This window comes from Marmota marmota, unplaced genomic scaffold, assembly GCF_001458135.2.
Source record: "Marmota marmota marmota unplaced genomic scaffold, marMar, whole genome shotgun sequence".
Lineage (NCBI taxonomy): Eukaryota > Metazoa > Chordata > Mammalia > Rodentia > Sciuridae > Marmota > Marmota marmota.
Window position 1 is genome coordinate 4,203,307 of NW_026000076.1, and position 14,932 is coordinate 4,218,238.

The 14,932-nt window shown below is 38.8% G+C and overlaps 1 protein-coding gene across 10 annotated transcripts in view; it reads right to left on the reverse strand.

The window, feature by feature from the left end:
• Positions 1-14,932, reverse strand: part of Tlcd4 (TLC domain containing 4) — a 90,497-nt gene that overhangs the window by 66,707 nt on the left and 8,858 nt on the right. For 3 of the 10 annotated variants that reach the window (XM_048814408.1, XM_015500867.2, XM_015500858.2), the window contains exons 2-3: positions 2,911-3,056; positions 2,581-2,641 (exon numbers count right to left, since the gene is read on the reverse strand). The exons of 5 other annotated variants lie outside the window; for them this stretch is intronic. The gene's annotated coding sequence lies outside the window, so the exon portion shown is untranslated. The remainder of the gene's footprint in view (positions 1-2,580; positions 2,642-2,910; positions 3,057-14,932) is intronic. 2 more of the 10 variants (XM_015500860.2, XM_015500862.2) reach the window with 2 other exon arrangements.

The following is a 14,932-nucleotide window of genomic DNA, read 5'->3' on the forward strand; positions in this document are numbered from 1 at the left end:
ACAATTATTATATAAAAATAGAGTTGACTGTCCTTATAATGTATTTCTTTTTACTTAATTTTTAGGGAAAATATGGCATTTCTGGAAACAATGGCTATATTTTAAAACATATCTGTTTTAGTTGATAATTTAAGTGTTGTAAATCACATATTTTCTTTTGGTCACAGAAAAATAATAGTTAACCAAAAATGCAGTCCAATTTTAAAAAACTGCATTTGACACACATCTGTACATTGGCTTAACTCACATTAATGTTACCCATAATAATGTAGTCTTATGCTATGATTTATTAAATGAATTGATTAAATTAAACGAATATTAAAATTTTTAAACCTTTTGTATGTTTCTTCACCTTTACCATCTATTTGTCATATAGCTTACATTTATATTAAAATTTTTTTAAAAAACTCTTAATTTAAAAATCTCAATATTCAAAATTATCTAAGTCTAGAATTTAACAGTAAGAGGGAATTTCAAATACTATTACAAAATATTCTTTTAAAAATATTATTAATTATACTTAGGACAAATCACCTGATTTTTCTGTGACTGAATTCTTCTCATCTTTAAGTTGGGAAAGTTAGATAATTTCTAAGAAACAATTAAGCCAAAAAGCATAGAACATTGCAATAACAAAACAAAAATTACATAATGAAAACATATTGTATAGTGAGACATTTAAAACAAAATTAAAATCTTAAGAATGATAGTCTTTAAAAAGAACCATACCACTGTTATTATTTAAATTAATATTTAACTTTTTTCCTTAGAACAAAAAGCCTCCATGGACTTTTAATTTTTTTTTTTAATAAAAGAGCTTCAAGTTTTAAGGCAGAGCAGAAAGAAAAGGAATATGCATATGTGTATATATACAACACACACATACACACACACAAAGTATGTTTTTATCTCATTGAACTGAACCTTATTTGGCTCTTAAAAATCTGTGGAACATTCAGATCAAAAAAAGACACTAAAGCATTTGCTCATATCCAGCAAATATAGCATATCTATGGCTCCATCTTTGATAGAGCTGATCCTAAAATGAAAAGGAAATGAATCAATACACATTTCCAGCTGTCTAATGTGAAGAAATAAAGTCACCTACTGGAGCCAATTCACTAGAGGAAAAACCAAGTCATTGACAGTACTAGCAATAACCCCACTTCATTCCCTTCCAACCAGGATATCACACTAAGAATCAGTCTCCCACAGGGCCCCTTCCAACAGAATTCATATGTCTGTAATGAATTCTTTCCTTTTTTTTTTTTAAGTGTGTGCTTGGTAGAACTATTGATATTGCAATTCTTCTCTGTGAAACTCCATTAACTTTATTGCTCATTTACTTTTTTTTAGTTTTGTTCAACATGTGTTTATTTAGCATTAAAAAATTAATTTGTGGCCTTTTTAGTCTAGGTTTAGTAGTAACCAAATAACACATAAAATTTGTACATAAATTAAGCATCATTATAATTTTCTTAGTAAGCTGTAAAGGGGAAAATTTTTTTCTAAGATTAAAGTAAAGAGGGATCTGGAGGTCAGGTGGACAGTTAATTGAAGAAAACAGAATCAGCAATCAGAAGAGAGTGAGAGTCAAACTTAAATGTAAGGATGGTTTGTCCCGAAGGCTTCTGATGTTCCCTGCTGGCTCTGGAGCTGGGGATGGGCATGGGTTGCTCATGTGATGCTCAGTGAATTTCATTAGAGTTCAAGATATACAATGAGTATTTCATGAATCTTTGTTAAAAAATGTCATAAAACATATTTATGTCATCAACATTGTCCAGTTTGTGATTTGTTCTTTTAACTAATATATTAAAAAGCATTCACACAGCCAGGCGCCAAGGTGCACACCTGTAATTCCAGCAGCTTGGGAGGCTGAGGCAAGAGGATTGTGAATTCAAACCAGCCTCAGTAAAAGTGAGGAGCTAAGCAGCTTCATGAGATTCTGTCTCCAAATAAAATACAAAATAGGGACAGGGATGTGGCTCAGTGATTGAATGCTCCTGAGTTCTATCCCTAGTACCAAAAAAAAAAAAAAAAAAGCATTTAAATAATTCATCATTAAAAAACTTACCATTCCCCTCCCCCAAATTATAGTTTTTTATTAAATCTGTTATATTGGATGAATATTTTATATTTTTAACAGACTTATTTTCAGTTAAGTCTTTGGGATGTATGCTGAGTCTTCTTTGCAAAAAATCTTCCATTTAAAACTAAATATTAAGCTCAATATATTCAAGGTATGGCTTTTATTAAAGGCTCAACAGACAGAAGCTAATTAAATTGTTCTACTCCCAGCTCTGCTTCTTAATAAGCAGTTGCTTGCCTAATCAGTCATGCCAAATCAAGGACTAATCTAGAGATTTTTAGAAATTTCCCCAGAAAACCAAAGTTTCTGGTAGGAAGCAGTTGTCCCTATTTATTTGTTTTAAGTTTCTGAATCAGGCAAGACCATGTTTAAAATGGATAAAACCAAATGATGCTCATTACTAACATAAATAAAGGGCCTTTGAGAATTTGGTGATTATCAAGCATAGGAATACACATTAGGAGAAGCATTAGGCCTAGTTCATTTACCTCTACATGTGGCTAGCAGCTGGCAGAAAGCTGGGTAACTAGCTGTCCTGGAGAAAAGCAGCTGAAACAGATATGGGAAATATTTCTGGGTCAATGTACAAGAGTATCTAGACATGAACTCTATAATACAATTACCCATCTGCATTCAAAGGACACCAATAGAACTCTTCCAGAGACCTGCTGAATACAATGATTTTGTACTTTTCCCCAAAGACAGCATACACTTTAACTGAGGCTGATTTCTTAATAAAGAAGAACATGAAAAGGTCTGGGGTACACCTCACCACCATCACCTCTGAAAGCCCTCTTAAGCTTACACAAGACACTCACAAAGATAAGAGCCCCGAGCCAGCACAGCCAGGCCTGATTCAGTCCTCACTTTAGTCAAGGGTCCATCCAACATCTGACACTTGTCCACCATGTGCCAGGCATTGTGCTGGCGTTCTAAACACTAAATGGGAGTCATGATTATAAGCCTGGAAGGAAGCAAAAAAAAAAAATCAATCCTTACCACATAAAGTGGTAAACGTTCAGTGTGTGCTACAGCGACACTCCCTGCTCTCTAGGAAATAAATAACCAGCAGAGATGACACATAAAGAGTGAGGTGATATCCAACACTATTTAAGGTGAAATAAGACTTGGTTCTGCTGAGTGAATTTAAAACACACTCTCCCTCCAGCAACCACAACTGTTACTCTCACTTTTCTCTGTTCGTTAATCCTTTGTAAGTACAGTGATTCCCTAGCCAATGTATCAGAGTTGCCAATGCCATTTCCACATGCACACACAACTCCACCCCTCACATTCTGATACAGCTCCCAGGAAAGACCCCTGCTACAGTGTTCAGCAATAAAACCCTTAAAGAGAGGGGAAAGGTCGGTGTGTTCATCTTTAAAGCTGGCAGGGAAGAGGAAAGCTGGGATAATGCCTCATTCAGACTTAGCTTTCCCTTGCCTACTGAGCTCCTTTTCCTACTTCCCTGCAGTAAAAGGGAAAAGTCCAAATATATATTCACTGCTCTCAAATCTCCAGTTCTCCCTCTTTTATAAAAGATAAGGTTTCTTCCCATTTCACCAAAAAAAAAAAAAAAAAAGAAGGCTATTGGGCATGAACTCCCTCAACTTGTTAATGTTTACCACTTCTGACCACCTGAATCTCTTCTCTGTACACTACAGTCTCTACCTGGCTTCCCCTGCTCTGAACAATGCTTATGTTATGTATAACGGTAGCTGCCATCCCCCACCACACCAGAGCTGGCCAGTTAGCTTGCCTCTGGATGCTGCATGTGGGCATCCTGCAGGCTCCACAGGCTCTATCTGGCCCAAGATGAACTTAACCAAAATCAGCCCTTTCTCCATGGCTCCATAGTTCAGTGAACTGCAAGGCCTTCACTTTTCCCCACCTGCTGACCTAGAACAGCTCAGTCACTGCTAATGCCTTCTCAGCCCTTACCTCACAAACAAATGACAAGTTCTAGTGGACTACCTAATGAAGGATAATCTGATTCTAGCAAAGTTCTAAAGTTTCTCGTGATAGCTTTGAACACTACAAAGAAATGTGGCTGGATAACCAAGTTAGGTAAATCCAGAGTTGGCTGAAAAACTAGAAACTGTATATAGATCAATGATCTGAAACAGACTTGGAAAGTAACTCCTGGGAGTTTGTAAGTTTTTCCCAGTAACCTTTTTTTTTTTATATAAATATTTGTTAACTATTTAATTATGGGAATAAACTTTTAAAGGCAACAAACACAGGAACTTAGCATAATAGCAACACAAACACACATAGACACACACACACAATCTTAACTTATAAATAACACAAACCAAGGAGAGACAATAGGATAATGAAGATACCAAACACACAAAAAAACAAGACTTGTTTATATATCAGGACAAAGTATACCTTTCAATCAATGTAAGTATCAGTCCAATTTTATTTAGAATTAATCATATACTAAAATAGCTTTACAAAAGTATAAATAAGGCAGTGGTTTTTAGATGAAGATTTAAGGTACTGAGTAATGTTAGGATGGGAGCATGTCTCAGAACTTTAGAGCAGTCTTCCAACAAATCAAAAATTTTTCATGAAGAAAAATGCAAAAAGGAACTTTGGTTTCCTCAAAATGCTACAAGTGGGCAAAAATGGTAGTAAGGGAAGAGTTCAGTTTAATTTAAAGATGATCCACCTAACAATTTAGTAGTATCCGAGTATCCATCGCAGAAGTGGTAAAGGACAGACAGGAGGTGGTCAGCCGACAGTGGGCATTAGTCCATCTTCCAGAGCGCTTTCAGAATGAGAATCTGGATCTAGGATTGAACTTAATGTGGAGATCTAAAAAGGCAGCTCTGTATTAAAGACTACATTAACTTCTCAAAATTTTATCACTTATATTTTTTAAAAAATCAAAATTTTCACATGTAAGGAAATGTTAAATGCATACAACATTGCCAAAAGTATGCAGGCTCAAAGTCTTGAGTTGCAGTCTCAGTTCCACCATTTGTTAGCTGCACTTAACTTGCCTTAAACGAACCTCAGTTTCCTCAAGTTGGAGATGGCAATAGCACTGACAAGGCTGTTGTGGAGAATAAACAACGTAATGTCCCTTGAGCACTAAGAATAGTATGGTTTGCACTCAGTAAATTTCTGCTTCCATCATCATCTCTATCAATATGCAGGACAAGCAGTTTCTGGGCCTGTCATGACTCCAGCCAAGGGAGACAAGATCACTTATCCCTGGGCTCCTAACTCATCCCTATTTTCACAAGAAAACACCTTAAATGTAGGCAGTTCCTGCTAAAGAAATCCATCCTCTACTACTTGGGTATCTTTGCCCTGCTCCAAAATTTCTTTCCAGCCACCTTCCCAGACTATCATCCCCTGTACCTCCCAAACCCTTTCACTGGGTTCCCTGGAACTATTACTCCATATCCAGAAAACAGTGCTATATCCTTGGCCTCTCCTCTGAGCACTCTAATGACACCTCTCTTCTCTTTGAGTGGTGGCTGCCTAGACTCCCACACTCCACAGTCAGGTAGTGGCCTGAGTACCCTCTTTGATCTTTATAGTAAGCAAAGCCCCTTCCAGCCTTACTTCCCATTCCCCACCCTCTTAAACACCCACTTCCCTTTTGGTCTTGCCATTCAGCCCTCTTCCTCTCCTCATTTGTGTCATATTCTAACCTCCCAAATGTTTCCTCTTGTGTACATATTGAACCCAGTTCACTGATGTCCTCTAGCCCCACCATCATCCTGAGTCATTTCTTGTCTGTGCAGATAGACCATTATCACCTTGACAACAAAAATCCTTTTTATCTTCACCTGGACTAGCACCTCTTCCACACATCTCAACCACCCATAACCGTCATCCCTTATCCATCACTCTTCTGTCTCCAAAATAACATTTGTTCAAGAGTTTCCTTTATTGACTTAGCTTCCTTTCCTTTGAACCTGTTCATATTTCAACATTCGCAAATTCACTGGCCCCTGAGCTTTTCCCCAATGCATTAGCCCTTTCCTTTTTTTAAAAAACTTCTCTTTTTAATCAGTTTAGTTCTTAAAGCCCATCATTTCTGTTAATACTCTAAGACCCTACATTCCCCTTCCATTGCCAAGAGCTGGCAAAACCCAAATCCCTCAATATGCCTAACTATTTACTCAATAACAAGCCCTGAACAATCAGAGCCCTGTTGGAGAAAGTCAGATGTAGAAGGGATTGAAGTTGGTGAATATGAAATTATAGAGGGATCAAACAGCCCTCAACACTGTCCTGCACTCCAACCACATAGCTTTGGCCAACCAGTCCTCATATTTCATAGTAAAATTTCCAAATCTTCCCTATTCTTTTTGAAACTCCAAATATCCTTCCCCTTTCTTAGCCATATAACCCTAACCCTACTTCACACACACACACAAAATACACACACACACACACCTATGAAGCCAATGTATGAAAACTTCAATATCCCACTACCAACTCTACAAACCATGTGCATCTGTATCCATCTGCCTTCCTGTCTGAGGCCAGCCTCCCCAATATCTGCATTTTAGATTCATCCTTTCCGGCTTTCTTGTGAATCTTTTGCTGTCTATTCTCCTCCTAAACTGGCTCTATTAGCTTTTAAACAGGCTCAAGTTACCAGAAGAAAAAAAAGTTAATAGATCCACAGTCTTTTTCAATCCTATCTCTTTTCCCACAGTTTTCTCTCTCTCTCTCTCTCTCTCTCTCTCTCTCTCTCTCTCTCTCTCTCTCTCTCTCTCTCTCTCTCTCTCCCCCTCTCCCTCTCTTACTCTTGCTCTCGCTATCCCGTCCTTTACAAAGTTCTGGGAAGATTTGGCCATACTCTGTGATATTTCATCTCACTCTTCAACCCACTCCACTCTCATCCCCTAATAACTCTCTTTCTGCACTTTCCTACTCAGCCACAACATTAAATCTGCCATCAAGTCCTATGGATTTTGCTTCTTAAATAGTTTTCAAAAAAGATCCATTTTTCTCAAGTTACTACATCACTTTTCTGGATTACCTCCAAATTGGCCTCCTTAGTGTGAAGAAGAGTGGAGGACTTCAGGGAAATCTTTTATTTTTTTCCCCAAAAGCTGTCTCCAATCATGTCACTTCCTTCTCACTCTCAACTTAAAATCTTCATTGGTTTCCAACACTCTCATGGGGACCCCACCTTCTCCATCTGGCACTTCCCTCACTTGCTACACTACAGACAATGTAGCCTTCTTCTGTTTCTTAACAATGCTGTGTTCCCTCCTTCCACAAGGTCTTTGCCACTGTATTCCTCTACTCCTATCCCTGCCTCTCCACTCCCAAGTTAACTCCCATGCTCTTCTGCCCTCAGGTCAATCCTCACTTTCTCAGGAAGGCTTCTACAAACTCTGTCAACAGGTCAATTCCCCCATTATCTGTCTCAGAGCACTGTTCCTCTTCTTTGCAGTTGGAACTTGAACAAATGTCTCTTTCTCTTAGGGGAATTTGTGTCCCATGAGAGTGGAAAACATGGCCATGTTTCCCTCACCATTGTATCCCCATACCTAACACAGTGCCTGCCACACAGAAGGTTCTCCACAAATGTCTGTTAAATATTGACAGATATTCGTATTCTTACATGTGCTTTCTATTCTGTGAGTACCTCATCAATTACAGGTCCTTCACTTTAGCAGTATAATCAGAACTATCAACCCTACTACTAACAGCATAAAAGTTTATTGTTCAAAGATTTATATTATTCAAAGTATATTATCCAAAGATTTTCACCTCCAAAGCCATCCAAAAGAAAATACTAATGTTATAAACAACTATTGAATATAATATCTGCCCATTCCAAACTCCCTATAACACGATACATATTCAAGTTTCATGTGTGTGTATCCATAATAATCTGCCCTGTTTTTTTAAATAGTTATCAACTACAGAAATACTTATGGCATTATTTACCACTGTCAGTAGCGATAACATTCTAGCATTTAAAAGTCTCTGCCTACAAACAAGATTTTTATATGAACACATAACTGCAAAACATGAGCCATTTACCAAGCCACCTATCACAACAACTACCCTATCACAAAAGATATGCATACCCCTCACCCATTCTGGTTTTTGTTTAAATTTTCAATATAGGTAGTACATTGCAAAGCTCTCTAAATGCTAATAAGTATCAATAATTGACCAGAAGCATTAAAATTCCTTAGTAAATAATAACTATCACAATACTCACTTTCAACTTTTCATTCTTGTAAAAACTGATAAGCATCTAAGCAAGTGTATAACTTCTCAATTAACTGCAGTGACAGCTTTGTTGTTTTTTCGTTATGCATTGACAGTTATGTGGAAAAAAAGAGCACTATGTGCATAAAACATTCCCCACTTTTGTTTTCTGGAGACCAAGTTCAAGAACCATTAGCATTAGTGTGAAAATCTATAGAAAGCAAGCTACATAAAGCCGTCTACCCAACTTCTACAAATCTTATATTCATGGTACTACTTTGTAAACATTTTCTTGTGTGTGTGCATGGGCACATGTGTACACGTGCACTGGGGAACAGACCCAGGGCCTCACACACGCTACACAAGTGCTCTACTTCTGAGCTATACTCCCAGTTCCCCAGTCCCAAAGGTATTTATTTTTTAACTAAAGCAAATGGGAAGAAAATGAAGACAACCAGGTAAAGCCAAGGAGCCCAGGGAGGGGCTTAAGAGATAGGTGAACCCCTACCCCCTTGCTGTGTCACCATCTTTTGGTAAGGACTCTGGGCTCTTTAGAAAATCTGTATCAAGGAAACTACACCCACCTCCCCATAACTCTAAGTTACACTCCCTTTCTGAAATACATGATCTTCCTTAAGGTTTGACAAAGAAATGCTCAAAATTACAGAACTAATAACTCTCTATGGTTCCTTCCTTCCAAATACAACATTAAACTTTGAATAAGGATATCCTTTATATTTTTATTCTCTATTTCCTTGTCCTTCAACCTTTTGTCCTACAATAACATGTAACAGAACTCAAGTTAAAGAGAAACTGTTCAATCCTTTCTGCTACAAAGTCTGGCTATTGACACTTCCCTGAAACAACATATTTGGATTAGAGGTTGTTTTGATGATAACAAAGAATAAAATACTTAAGGTAAAATATTTATACATGTCTATCTGGTTTCGTTTTCATATAATTCTATGAAATAATTACAAGTACAGGATGTTAGAGTAGAAAGGGGCCTAAACCCTGTCTCCTAAACTGCGTTCTAAGAGTCACCACACCCAGCAAGAGAGTACCCATACACAAAAGTAGGAGTGGCCACACCTTGCTCCCATAGCTCAGAGAACATTTTTGAGTTACTTCCTATCTCTGCTACAAATCTCTTTTAAGATCTCCTTTTATCTGTAACAATCCTATTCTTTACATCTTAGATTAAATGCCTTCTAGGATTCTTCCTCCAATCCCCCTAATTCAATGTTTTTCAAATTTCCATATCTGAGACTTCTACCACACACACACTTTCTCAGTATCTAGTCTCCTTATTCCTACCAATCAAGGAGATTTTGTAGTCTTCCCTTTCACAGTTTGTTTTATAAGCGGGGATGAGAGGGTGAGGTTCCTTGATACAGATTTTTCTCAAAGAGCCCAGCATCCTTACCAAAAGATTTTGACACAGGAAGGGGATGGGGGTTAACCCATCTCCTTAGCCCCTCCCTGGGAGCCCCTGCTCCCTCAAGAAATAACTTTTCCCCCTGGTTACCCACAATACCTTATCAGTTTTCCCTTCTAGTAGAGATATTTTTTAACTGGGATTATAACAAAACTTTTGTTCTCATTTTTCTACATTAAATTTAAACTTTTTATATGTTCTAGCTTTTAACTTAAAGAAAAACAATCTAGTTTAATTAATGTATTTTGTGTCAGTTTTTTATCTTTGTCATATTTAAACTTTATTTGGTTTTGCACTTAATTTTCTGATGTGGGATTTGTTTGCAATAATGCCTACCAAGCAGTGTGGCCACAGGAAGCCAGCAAAGGGGAAACACCTCCCCAGTTTTCCCTACTGCTCCTCTGCTTCTCCGCTCCCAGCTCTCAAGAATTCTGTCCTTAGAAAATTCAGGAGTTTATTTTCTAGGCCCTGAAGGCTCAGAGTATAAATGGCATGTGTGATTTATGCAATAAATGTTGCTTCCTCACATCTCACTCGACTTAAAACTTTCATAAAGAAGGCTTTGTCTTTTAAACACCCAAGAACCAATTACAATCACTGGATTTTGGATAAACCAGAGCCTCTTAGGCCAGGAGACTTCAGTAATTGGAAGGTCACTAATACAGTAGTTGGCACAAATAAAAAGGAAGGGTTTTGAAGCTGATACAATTTTGAGGACTCTTTTTTTTTTTTTTTACAAAAAACTAACATTTCAAACGCAACACTAGATTCAGGTCTTAGAAGGAATCTGCGCTGTAAGGGGCCTGACCCTAAAGGAGGGACCAGGTGGCACTGAATCACCTGAGGGGTCTCTCAGGAAGAAGAGAGTCTGAAGCCAACCATTTCTTACAGGCTTCTAAAGTACTTATTTCCATATCAGTGCTCTTCCCTTCCTGGAGGGATCACAGAAGGAGCCTCTTGGCTTAGAGTACCCCTTGGCTTTCTGCCAACACTGTGAAATCAAGGAAAATCTGGACAAAGTAAGATTTTTCCCAAGTATATTTTGCTTTTTTTTTTTTTTAAGGATCATTGGGACATCTACCAAAGTACCTAGGAAGTCAGAACCTATGGATACAGGAAGGTTTTTCTCTGATTACCCACTGAGAACATCCTTAGCAAAATGGCAAAGATAGGGCTTTGCCTCCTACTTTCTGTTTTCCCTCTCTTTACACATGCTTCCCTCAGGAAATATTAGTTTCCGAAGGCTTAAAGGGGTTAGAAGAACAATTTAGCAAATTTCTGCCACTTGTTGGGTTCTCAAGATGAATTCTATTCAGCTAGAGAGACCTGGAATGAATACTTATCAGTAGCTCTGGAAAGGAAGACTGTGACTCTGACCTCCTGTGACTGTTCTCTACAACAGGGATAAGAATGCCTACCCTGCAAGATGGGTGTGTGTCTTAACTGAGATAATGTCTTTGGTGCACCTACATGTCTGGCATATGTAGCCACTTATGGTAAATCATTTAATAGCCATCAATTTCTTTGCAAAGTGACACTACCACTTCACCTCTATGAATCTGGGTTGGTCTTGCCATCTGCTGACAAACACAGCAGAAAAGAGGACATGAGAACCCAGGTGGGCCTTATGAGACCTTTCATTGTCTGTCTTTTTCTGTTCTGGAATGTTTCCCTCCATAGTGATCCAAGAAAGCCAGTCTAGTCTACTGGAGGAAGAGAGGCCATGAGGAGGAGACTGAGGCTGCCAGGCTGACAGGCAACACATAACCAGCCAGGCTAGCAAGCCATTTTGGACCTGCCAGCCCAGCTGGACCTGCAGCTGAATGCGCACACTTGGTGAGCCTGTAGTCAGAAGAGTAACTGCATAGCCAACCCCCAAATGATAAGAAAGTGTTGTTTTAAGCCCCCAGGGTTTGGGGTGGTTATTTGGCAATAGATGGAAACACCACTCAATATTAAGAACAGTGCTCCATACTACCAGCTCTTTCCTAACCAAGAAATGTCACACCCATTTCTCTGGTGCACCAAATTATAGAAGAATATGACATTTCACATCTGAAGCAATACAATTAATTTCCCTCTTCTATTTTTCCCTTTGCCTAAGGACCCTGCAGCTTGTCTACACCTTTGATCTGACTGGGTGTCCAAGGACTTCATAAATTCTCTAGGTGGTTTTCTATTGTTTGAGTGAAGGGCCACTTAAAACTTTACCCAAAGCACTTTGAGAATGTATTCTCTTCTAACTGCTTCCTATAAGACTGTCATCACCCAATCCTGGTTCCAACTATACTATTGCCCAATAAGTATGATATTTACCAACTCAATTCAGTATCTGGTGGATACTGTCGGGCAGTCAAAATATCTAATCAGAGTGATGTTGTTTCTTTGAAACACTTCAAGGCTAGTGAGATGAGTAATGCAAATCAGATGTGGTTTTATCCCCTCACAGATTTCAGGCAGCCTTAAGTTTAACACCTACTACAACCCTCACGTTTAAATTCAAGCATAGTCAAAAAAACATAAAAAGACTAAGGTTTACCCACAGACTTAGTAATGAAGACCTGTTCTGGAACAATGCTCCTGAGACAAGGAGTTGGTGAATGTAGCATGGAAGCCCAGAGCCAGGTGCCTAAGAGAAGTGAACTTTTCCCAGCTTCACAAATGGGTGACACTCTCAGACTCCACAACCTATCAACAATTTCAACCTTGAAGATGCTCTCGAGACTTCTTAGAGTGGCGACTCTGATTCTTTCTAATCATTGTAATAATTCTAATATGTTAAGAACATCTAGAGCAACCTCGTTTCTGGCTTCATAAATTTTAGCCAATATCTTTGGGCAAATCAGTTGTGTATTCTGTGCTACATTGTGGAAAAACTGCCAGAGAACAGTATCACATTTCTGTTTATATGGCTCATGTGTCCCTTTAGGTCCTCTAAAACCTATTTCTGGGTTAAAGCCATGAACTTACACCTCATCCTACTGACCTTTCACTGAGCTGCACCGAGGCATGACACTCCTGGCTAGCACTGAGGAACATGATATGAAATGGCATCATAAAACCAAGTCACTAGGTTTACTGTATGATCCTGGGAATGCTGTTGAGAATGTTAGTCATTGAAAAGGCAGGTGTTTTTTGTTTGTTTGTTTGTTTGTTTTTTTGTTTTTTATTTTTATAAAAACAAAAAGGTGAAATTTTCTCAACTTTTAGAATCAGGAATACGTGGGCTTCTCCAATCTGGTTTCCTTTCTGAACATCCAAAAGCTGGTTCTGGATTACTTGTCTCTTTTCTTTGGCTGCTAGAAAGTTTATGTGCTAGAACATATAGCAAGAGGAGGAGGGGGCCTCAAACTACAAAACAGGACCTCAAGGTATACAATCAGGCCTCACTTAGCCTTTCATCTTATTTTCTTCTTTTATACTAAATTTACTCCATCTTTTCAGAGTGTGTGTTCATCTTTGTAAGCCAGTCCAAATCCCTTTCAGAACAAGCATGGGATAAAAATAAAACTAAAGATAAAAGAGTCAAGGTGCATGTTATTACCCCTACTAAATAGTGAGCTCTTGTAAGCAAGGGCCAAACATTGTCCCACTTTGAAATTGCCATAGCACCTACTACTGTGCTTTCCTGCTGAATGATATTTGGAAGTTAAGCAGATTATATAAGTTTTGATAGCACTTTGTTGCCTGAATTATAAAATAAGCACTATATCAATGAATTGATCTTCTGTCTTCAACACAATTCACACAAATGTGAAAAGAGGTATGTACAGGTGTTTACTGTAGCATTAAGAGCAGTAGCCTTAAGGCTCAACCACAGGGAAATGGTTAAACATATGGATACAGCTGTACCATCACACATACACCGACATTTAAATTAACAAGATGATATGAAGGCAGACTGCAAAAGGATCAGCTGGTTCATAAATAAATAACTCTGGGCATGATTTTGTAGAGAAAAAGGTCTACCGGCCTATAGCTCAAAATTGGTAACTGATAGTGTTTGGGAGTGAAATCAGGGTAAGTGGGAATGGGAGAGGGAGAAAGGGGAAATTCCATTTACTCTCCTGAGTACTGATTATTAATGTTTTTCATAATAAGCTAGTTTCACTTTTGTGATTAAAAAGCACTAGAGAAAACATTTATGATTTTAAGCTATAAATCATTCTCAAATCCTCCAAATGCACGTGTTAAGGATTGGTTTAGAGAGATGATGCTGAAGTTGTCAAATATGAGCCTTGGCTCTGGTGTCAGGCCTGCCCCCTTGACCTCCTACACTTCAGCCTTTACATTGCCCTGATTCTTCCATTTCCCCATAAAACATGTAAGAAATCTGTCTGGTAGCACTAACCCGGTTCTAAAAATATGAAAAGGCAAGGAACCTTAACATGAAAAAAGCTGTAGTCTTTATAAGGCCTTAAAATAGTATGTAACAAATTATAAAACATTTAAGTTAATTCCTAATTGTCTCAATATTTTTACATGTATCAGAGCAAACATGTTCATCAAGCAAGATTAGTTTTAAGAATCATGTCATATAACACTCTGTAAAGGGGGCATTTAAATTTCTTTAAGTATTTTCCTCAAATAAAATTTACTTCTTCCGGGATTTGGAAGATGGCGGCGAGGGGAGTGCATTACCCCCGTGTGCTGCTTCACTGTGTGGGAGTATGACAAGTCAGGACGGCTAAAGGATATCTTGTTAGGAATTTCCAGCAATAGTGGGGTGCTCCGGAACCTGGAGGAAGGATTTCCATCGCACGAGGATCGGCTACGGGGACTCAAACGCGAGAGGTTTGTCGCACGGAGGGTAACTGCTTATTCAGCAAATCGCCCCGCGGCTAGAGTCTGCAGTGTGCGCTGGGATAGAGACGCAGGGTTACAGCGCTGCAGTTTCTGCCAGCCGCGCAAGCACCGTACTCAGGGCTGAATTCTGGGTTCCAGACGGGGTAAGGAAGCGGTCCTGCTCGGTTCTACACACCGGTCAGTCCACAGAGGAGGCCAGCAGCCACCATCTTGGTAAACTGACGTCACGTCCCCTGTTTTCGACTGACCGCAACTCATTCAGCCATAGATCAGGTAATTCCAGGCTACAATTCGCCTGTGGCTTGCAAACAGATTGCTAGGGTTCTGCGCCTGGGTGCTTCTAAGAACCTGAGCCTATCGGAGCGAACGCCGAGCGCGGGGCGCCCGAGTTC